Source organism: Lampetra planeri, chromosome 23, assembly GCF_965212315.1.
Source record: "Lampetra planeri chromosome 23, kcLamPlan1.2.h2, whole genome shotgun sequence".
Classification (NCBI taxonomy): domain Eukaryota; kingdom Metazoa; phylum Chordata; class Hyperoartia; order Petromyzontiformes; family Petromyzontidae; genus Lampetra; species Lampetra planeri.
Window position 1 is genome coordinate 4,852,797 of NC_136129.1, and position 7,334 is coordinate 4,860,130.

The window sequence follows — 7,334 nt, forward strand, 5'->3', positions numbered from 1 at the left end:
AAACACGTTTATTTAGCCCTATTTACAAATAGACAAACCACGTTTATACTGGTAGGAACCTCCTGGCTACACCAGCCCACAGGGGATTATTGTGTCCGTCCGTGATGCATCCTAAAATGGGAGGGGTGGGGCTGGGTGGAGAGGGGAGGGTGGGGAGGGGCTGGGTGGGGAGGAAGAGGGAGGGTGGGGAGGGGCTGGGTGGGGCTGCGTGGGGAGGGGCTGGGTGGGGAGGGGAGAGTGGGGAGGGGCTGGGTGGGGAGGGGAGGGGCTGGGTGGGGAGGGGCTGGGTGGGGAGGGGCTGGGTGTGGAGGGTGGGGCTGGGTGGGGGTGGGAGGGGAGGGGCTGGGTGGGACGTGGGAGGGGTGGGGCTGGGTGGGGAGGGGCTGCTCACCCCGTGGTGCCCTTATAAAACTCAACGCTTAACCTACTCACGCCGGCTTGTGCCCGCCCTCACAGTCGGGCATATTTGCGGAATACACCACGCCGCCATTGACCCTGGCCATTGACCGGTGATTCAGTTTGTTCAAAAAAGCAAATGTATTTCTTGTAGAAGATCAAACAAATTAATGTATTTCTAGATTAACATGAAGCAATGCAAGGAAACTCTGGACCTGTTTCAAATCTTGTATATTCCCAACAACGACGCTGGTGATTATTTTGTGTGAACTTAGTGTGATCGACACGGCGGGAAAATCCATTTAGCAGTAAAGGCACAGCAAACTAACTCTATTGCATATTTGCACGAGATCGAAGCTTCGTTTATGAAATATAACTCGCATGTTTACGGTCACTTGCTCCATTACATAACTCAGATGATGTTACTCGCCGTCAAAGTAGTCAGAATCATACGTGTATTATACTGGAAGATCTTGATTTGAAGCTTTCGTGACTGCAGGAATCCATACTCTTTGCTTCTTTCGGTAAAGTCACGTAGGTAGACAAATAAAACAAAATAAAAATAATATATCACGATTCTTTTTTTACGCCTGAGGACGACCGCTTGTGTTGCGATCAAAACGTCGTGATATATTATTTTAATTTTGTTTTATTTTTCTACCTACGTGACTTTACCGAAAGAACCGAAGAGTATACCGGAAGAATCCGATGAGCGATAAATGTATTTATTTTACAGATGTCCAGTGGTGACATGCCTAGACCTCTATGGCAATACACTTATCAGTAAATTGAATCGTAAGGAAACTTGAAATTGTATCCGACAACCTGGGCGTACAGGCATATGCCACGCATGGGGGAAATTAGATTAACTGGGAGAATGTATCGTGAGGCAGAGTAAATATGTTTGTATTGGTGACAGATCGGACACCAAAGGGGTGGCAGTATTTACTTAACATAAAAGCGAAATAATAAAACACCTCTCTGAACGTCACACGAAATGTAAATATGCTACTGGATATGAGGCTTTTGGGTTAGATCGCTTCAATGTGTGTCGTTAAACCCGCCATCACCCGACAGCCAATTAGTAAGGTTTGTCACATAAACAAAACATTACTAAATTTCGATTTAAAGCTTTCGTGACTGCAGGGATTCATCTTCTTGGTTCTTTCGGTAAAGTCACGTAGAAGGGAAGTAATAAAATAATAAAAATGAAACATAATAAAATAAAAATACCCACTTTATTTTATTATTTTTATTGTTATTATTATTTTATCACTTCCCTTCTACGTGACTTTACCGAAAGAACCAAGAAGACAAAAACATTACTAGTGCAACACAAGGGTGTGTTGGAGAGTAAACCCACAAACATTTACAATTCGAGTACGACGTTTTGCCTGTAATTACACCAGCCTCATCAAGCGACTGCCAGAGTTGTGGAGAAATCCTCCTGTGGATAATATTGGTCGCGAACGCCTACGTGTTAAAATGCAACTGGACGTCTGCGAAAGAGAGCTTTACAGTTTAAAGCTTTCGTGACTGCAGGGATTCATCTTCTTGGTTCTTTCGGTAAAGTCACGTAGAATGGAAATAATAAAATAATAAAAATAAAACATAATAAAATAATTCTCACGACGTTTCGGCCACAACGCAAGCAGCCGTCCTCAGGTGAAGAACAGGTCTGTCGGGGAGACAGCGTCTGAATGAACCGAACTTAAATATACGCTCCAGGCGTGGTGGTGTTTCATTCAGACGCTGTCTCCCCGACAGACCTGGTCTTCACCTGAGGACGGCTGCTTGCGTTGTGGCCGAAACGTCGTGAGAATTATTTTATTGGTTTATTTTTATTATTTCCATTCTACGTGACTTTACCGAAAGAACCAAGAAGAAGAACTTTACAGCTTATCGGATTTCTCCAGTCTAATGATTCTGAAATGTGTTGCCGACAACACCGGAGTGCTTGCGATTTGTACGCCAAATCCCAAGTTAGCATACCTCTCAAGGGGCCGTCCATAAATGACGTCACGCACCTGGGGGGGGGTCAGACATTTGTGACGATGTGTGACAAGGGGGGGGGGGGGGTTTGAGAAATGTGACGTCACATCAAAATGCGCAACTTTAAATAAATACTAGCAGAAGTACCCGGCGTTGCCCAGGTGAAAAATATATTTCTTAATAACCTTACATATGTACACAGATGGGCTGCTACCCCTGCCCCCCCCCCCCCAGCCACGATCTCCTCGGCCGTTGTGCAGTAATATGTACGGCCTATAGTGTGGTGGGGTGTCGAGGCCTAGTACCGTGCAGAGCCTCCGGCCTCGCCTAAATTGCCCACCCGGATGAGGCTGGGTACTGGGGCCGTTACCCCCCCCCCCCCGCGCTACAATAATACTGTCTAATCGCTATAATTTTATTATCTACCGACTCTATAATAGTAATTGCACACATTGGGGTGGGGGGGGAGTGAAGAGGACGTGAAACTTTGATGAATTTACCTCAGAGTCGCGTGTTAATGCGTGCGCATATTTTTAACGGGAATTAAAAATGGCGTCCACCCCGCAGCGAATGCGTCGCTACCCGTTGCCAGGGGCAACCGCCATGGAAAACCAAACGGACCAATCGTGTCTCGCAAATCCCTCACATTTCGTCCAATGAAACTGCGTATGGTCCGGCGACACACAGACAGACAGACACACACACAGACAGACAGACAGATTTGCGATTTTATATATATAGACTAGCAGAAGTACCCGGCGTTGCCCGGGTAAAAAATATATTTCTTAATAACCTTACATATATACACAGATGGGCTGCTACCCCTGCCCCCCCCCCCCCCCCCAGCTACAATCTCCTCGGCCGCTGTGCAGTAATATGTACGGCCTATAGTGTGGTGGGGTGTCGAGGCCTAGTACCGTGCAGAGCCTCCGGCCTCGCCTAAATTGCCCACCCGGCTGAGGCTGGGTACTGGGGCCGTTACCCCCCCCCCCCCCCCGCGCTACAATAATACTGTCTAATCGCTATAATTTTATTATCTACCGACCCTATAATAGTAATTGCACACATTGGGGTGGGGGGGGGGAGTGAAGAGGACGTGAAACTTTGATTAATTTACCTCAGAGTCGCGTGTTAATGCGTGCGCATATTTTTAACGGGAATTAAAAATGGCGTCCACCCCGCAGCGAATGCGTCGCTACCCGTTGCCAGGGGCTCGCAAATCCCTCACATTTCGTCCAATGAAACTGCGTATGGTCCGGCGACACACAGACAGACAGACACACACACAGACAGACAGACAGATTTGCGATTTTATATATATAGATAGACAACACGTGCTACTTAATTGAATTGACTTTTTAATAAATGTTTTCTCCTACAACATCAGAGTGCAGCGCAACATTAAATACGCACAATGACAATAGTTGAAAGCGATTTGAAGCATGTTTTATTTTCAAAATGGAAATATGGTGTTGGGGGTGGGGGGGCAGAGCTTTGTGACGTCATATTTGAGGGGGGGGGTCTGACTTTTTGTGACGTCGTGTGACGAAGGGGGGGGGGGGGTCAAAAATCGTCCAAAATCGCGTGACATCATTTATGGACGGCCCCCAACCCCTTATCAGTGCCTACTGATTACATAACAATTCAGACCATATTGGTCACCCCGTGCCCTTATAAATCTCAACGTTCATCCTACAAAGTCCCATCAGAATGGAGAAACAGACAATCTAATTTGCCCGTGTTGAAACGGCTGTACGCCGTATGGACATAAAAACTCAAATTTGCCTGTACAAGAATACGGGTAAACCGTATGGGTTGTCAGGTATGAGTGTGTCTTTCTCCTATATAGGCAAGACCCTTGCCGATCTCGTGTTCGACACCCACGTGGCGAACACTGCCTCTGTAGCCGCGGCGCCGTCAGTCGGGCTCTGTCCCCCACCTCGTTACGTAGTGGATGGTCGTTGTCACCACCGCCCCAGAACAGGCTGATGAATATTCACATTCACTGAACATCCCTTCCAGAAGTGAATATTTACATTGATTTCTAATTGCACAATAACGCTACAATCGGTGTGTATAAGCATCTTGATCACCTTACGGTGTAGTTACAGCAAAGCAATCGCTTACCCCTTTTCTGCCGTTCAAATGTTGTGTCCTCAGGAAATGTCTCTTATCAGTCCCTCCAGAAAAACGCGGAGTTTTTTGGTGATTGTTGCGGGCAAAAATCGTTGATTATGCGGCACGTTTTCTTAAAAAATGCGATGGAATATGCGGGATATTTATGCAATTTTATGCGATTAAATTGCGGGAACTTGCAAAAATTGCGGTTTGATGAAAAAGAGAAAAAAAAGTGATTCCCCCAACACCCTATTCACTAGGCTACTACTTTAATGTAAAGAGTCATTTCTTATTACTTCCTATGATAAGCAAGCATACTACATCACAGAAAGTGCTGGGAATATTTAAGTTCTCATCTTGTTTTATTTCAGACCTTAACAAACAGATGGCTCAAACTTACAAAACATTGAGTCGAACAAGTTCTGTAGCTTTACAAAATGAATATGCTACAACTTCTGTAAAAATGAATAAATAAAATATTAAAAAATAAAATGTGTGCTTCCTGTTTTACAGAGGTAGCTATGCAAAATAATTTGCCCCCACTGTCATGCAACACACTGGGGAACTGCTTTGCGCGGTCTTTTGCGCTTATGTTTGTTGGCAAATGAGAAAGATTTGCGGGCTTCATCATGGTTTCATTGGCATCGCGGGGTTTGCAGCTTTTCAATGATGTCGCGTAATGAGTGACGTCACTTCATAACGTTCCCATGGCAACAGGGGAAATGGCTGCGCTTGTGTGAAGTAAACGCAACATTTTTCAACTTTCTGCTAAGATATATGTGACTTTTTGCAACGAAAATGCGGGGATTATGAAATAATGCAAGCCCGCATATTTTGCGCGCGGAAATCTGCAATTTATGCGGCGAAAGTGCGGCGTATTTGAAAAAACGCGCCCCCCGCATAAATATGCGGACTTTGGCTGATTTTGCGTGAAATCTTGCGATCGCATAATCGCGTTTTTCTGGAGGGACTGTCTTATTAGCTGAACCGCTGTTTATATGAAGCAACTGCTGTATATCAACCTCTCCCCCGTTAGATAGCCCCCTTTCGTGGCACCGCGCTTTCAGATGCGCTTCTGCGGCCGTCTGGAACGCTCTTACTTCCAATATTAGAAAGCCAAGACATGCGCTTTTAAATTTAGGTTGAAAATCAATTTCTTTAGAACTGCTTTTAGTTAGTTCGTCCTTCCCCCGCACCTCCAATTATGGCTGTCGGCTACGTACGATGCGAAGTTCAACGTACAGGACATTCATGTGTAGTGACATTGAATGAGTCCCTGTAGCGCGTGGCGCTGGGAGATTGATAAGACAATGGGATTGGGGGTAGCTGCCCGTTCTACCGGTTGGGCCTGTGGGCTTGGTACGGAGTCTCCTGGGAGATCCAAAGGGGTGCGGGGCCGAGGGTGGAGTCTGGCCACGCTGGGGAGGATTAAAGGAAAGCTCCGATTTAAGTCGGGGCTGCTGCTATCTAAAATAAAACTCGCCATGTTCTCTTAAAGCTGTGGATCTGGAAGCATGTTGGCTGTCCTGACCCGGTATGTAGTTATCCCCCATGGCTGCAAAGGCCGGAATAAACACGAGTGCCTCCTATTCGTCTCTGAATTGGTACACTACACATGTGAAGTATTGGAAAATGACGGCAGGAAACTCCTTGACGGGAACACACTTCTTTTATTAAATCTTGACTTGTAACAATACAACGCGTGGCCTCTCTTCTTCACAATGCGCTTCTCTTGACTCTGGATTCTGTGCTGCCGGCTCTCTGTGCCTCGTGTAGACTCCGCGCCTCGGCTACACTCCTCTCTCGCCTCGTGTAGACTCTGCGCCTCTGCTACACTCTCCACTCGCCTCGTGTAGACTTTGCATCTCTCTCTCTGGCTACACCGTATGCATACTCGGCTCGTGTAGACCTTCCTCTCTCTCTGGCTACACCGTATGCATACTCGGCTCGTGTAGACCGTTCTCTCTCGCTGGCTACACACTATACATTACTCAGCTCGTGTAGACCGTTCTCTCTCGCTGGCTACACACTATACATTACTCAGCTCGTGTAGACCGTTCTCTCTCGCTGGCTACACACTTATACATTACTCAGCTCGTGTAGACCGTTCTCTCTCGCTGGCTACACACTTATACCTTACTCTCCTCTACTCTCCATTACTCTCCTCTCCGGGCTCTATCTCTGCACCTTCGTCTTCATTCTTAGATGGTTCCACTTCTGCCCCTGCTCCTCTGTGCATCACCTTATATACCCCTTCTTCCCGGGAGACGGAGCGGATGCGGACCTCAACGTCGGCACCGCTCCTCAGTTACCCAATCCCCACGCGCTATCCCTACGATCCGGTTCCGCTCAGCGCGTGTTTCCACTCCCCGACCAATCACACCGCGCTGCTACCCGATCACTCCCTCTGGGCGCGTCACCGGCACACAGCCAATCAGCAGCACTACCCCCACCCGCGCACTGACGCCTGCTCCTCCCCGTCAGCGCGCGTCACCACACACACCCGTACATACGCGCTGGCACACGACATATACACCCAGCGCGTATCACCACTACATCACCCCCTCCCACATAGCTCGCAGCCGGCCCGGCTGCTAACAACAACCAACCGCGACGATAAAACGACAACCAACAAAAAAAACCCCGTAACCCCCCGAGTGTGCCCCGTAACATAACACAACAACAACAACAAGAATAACTATGTACAGATTGACAATGAACCCGAAAAGTCAACAATAACACGATACGAGCAAATTCGAAACGAACGCGCCCCACGTCCCTGCGACTACACGCAGTGACGAGGCGCTCCAACTGCCCCGACTCCTCAC